This window comes from Symphodus melops (assembly GCF_947650265.1).
Source record: "Symphodus melops genome assembly, chromosome: 20".
Lineage (NCBI taxonomy): Eukaryota > Metazoa > Chordata > Actinopteri > Labriformes > Labridae > Symphodus > Symphodus melops.
Window position 1 is genome coordinate 528869 of NC_136710.1, and position 2500 is coordinate 531368.

The following is a 2500-nucleotide window of genomic DNA, read 5'->3' on the forward strand; positions in this document are numbered from 1 at the left end:
GCTTTAGCTGTGTGTGTGTGTGTGTGACTTCAGATCACAGTGCATGTCATCCTAGCGTGTTAGCACGTGGGGGGAACCTGTCACGTGACCCTTCAGGTGTGTTGGAGGGTTTTTTAGAGACTCTTCATAACGTGAAACATTAAACTGAGTTTGTTCTTGTTTCTGTTCAAAAGTGAGAAGGAAGCTTTGAGCGTCTTTCCTGTCCACAGAGACAGACTGTGTGTGTGTGTGTGTGTGTGTGTGTTTTCCTCAGGGTATGCATACTGTGGATGACTTGTGTTAACTCGTCAGTCTGAAAGACCACACCTTCTCTCTCTCTCTCTCACACACTCACACACACACACACACACACACACACACACACACACACAGTTCCTGCATTTTTTGAATTCTGTGCACGCGTCCCCTCGGGGGTCGCAGGTCAGCGTCCTGCTCGACGTGTCCACACTGACCAGTTTTACAGGAGTTCAACGGGAACACACACACACACACACACACACACTGTTATTCATGAGCGAGGACAGTTGAGACAATCAAACATAACAGTCACCGGTTACCATGGTAACTGCCCGCTCATCACCTCCGCATGACTTCGGTGTCCAGGTGGAAAATAAAAAAAGGCCTTACAGCTCCCCGTCCGACCCCCGTCCCGTCCGACCCCGTCCCGTCCGACCCCCGTCCCGTCCGACCCCGTCCCGTCCGACCCCGTCCCGTCCGACCCCCGTCCCGTCCGACCCCGTCCCGTCCGACCCCCGTCCCGTCCGACCCCGTCCCGTCCGACCCCCGTCCCGTCCGACCCCGTCCCGTCCGACAGAAAAGATCTGCCATGTTTAAACAGATGACGAGGTGGAAACGCTGGCGTGACGTTTGCTGATTCTTCTTCTGCAGATGTTGAAGGCAGCGCGGGGCGCAGAAGGAGCACTGAGGGAATCCTGCCTTTCAACGACATCACACTAAGTCTTTATTTATGTGATTATTGATGTGATTATTGATGTGATTGGTGCTCCTGCGTGTCTCACAGCTTCAGCAGCTCCTGTTCAGACTGGACCAAGTTTTAACATGTCGCTCGTTCTCTATCTCCCCTCTGACATCCACAGGCCCAAACTGGCTCAGGTATGTGTGTGTGTGTGTGTGTGTGTGTGTGTGTGTGTGTGTGTGTGTGTGTGTGTGTGTGTGTGTGTGTGTGTGTGTGTGTGGTGCGTGTGTGGTGTGTGTGTGTGTGTGTGTGTGTGTGTGTGTGTGTGTGTGCAGGGAATGCAGCAGAGATCAGATAACTCTCCATGCAGATGTTGTGCCGTCATTCTGACCTCTCTGATTGGTGTTCATTTTAATTATTCACAGTCGCCATTTCAATGCTCAACTACAAGTCCCAGGATGCACTGCAGCTATTGCTCTGCTGCAGGTGTGGCGGTTCTGTTGCAGCATTGCATAGATAACTGAATCTAATGTAAACTAATGTTGTTCCCAGTGTGACGGCTGCACATACAAACAGGAAGCAGCTGTCGGCTTTTCAAATTAAAGCTTCTAAACTGAAGAGGCAGAGTTGTTCTTCGGATCGGCACCATCGGTCCGATATCTGATACGTCAAGGACTTCTATATTGGACCCATATAAGGTCAGTCCCATCGCTACCTGAGATGGATTCAAAGGACTACAAAAAGGGACTCAAAGGACTACAAAAAGGGACTCAAAGGACTACAAACAGGGACTCAAAGGACTACAAACAGACTGAGTGTTACGGCCTGTACACGCTCGGTTCATTCATTTCTTTAATTACATTTAAAAAGTTGTTTGAGGAAACATTGAGAGTTGTATTGTGATGAGGGAGAGAGAGAGACAGAGAGAGAGAGAGAGGTTAGAGAGAGAGAGAGAGGTTAGAGAGAGAGAGACAGGTTAGAGAGACAGACAGAGAGAGAGAGAGAGGTTAGAGAGACAGACAGAGAGAGAGAGAGAGAGAGGTTAGAGAGAGACAGAGAGAGAGAGAGAGGTTAGAGAGAGAGAGAGAGGTTAGAGAGAGAGAGACAGGTTAGAGAGACAGACAGAGAGAGAGAGAGAGGTTAGAGAGACAGACAGAGAGAGAGAGAGAGAGAGGTTAGAGAGAGACAGAGAGAGAGAGAGAGGTTAGAGAGAGACAGAGAGAGAGAGAGAGGTTAGAGAGAGAGAGGTTAGAGAGAGAGAGAGACAGAGAGAGAGAGAGACAGAGAGAGGAGGGAGAGAGAGAGACAGGTTAGAGAGACAGACAGAGAGAGAGAGAGAGAGAGAGGTTAGAGAGAGAGAGAGAGAGGTTAGAGAGAGAGAGGTTAGAGAGAGAGAGAGGTTAGAGAGAGAGAGAGAGAGGTTAGAGAGAGAGAGAGAGACAGAGAGAGACAGAGAGAGAGAGGTTAGAGAGAGAGAGAGAGGTTAGAGAGAGAGAGAGAGAGGTTAGAGAGAGAGAGAGAGACAGAGAGAGAGAGACAGAGGTTAGAGAGAGAGAGAGAGACAGAGAGAGAGAGAGAGAGAGA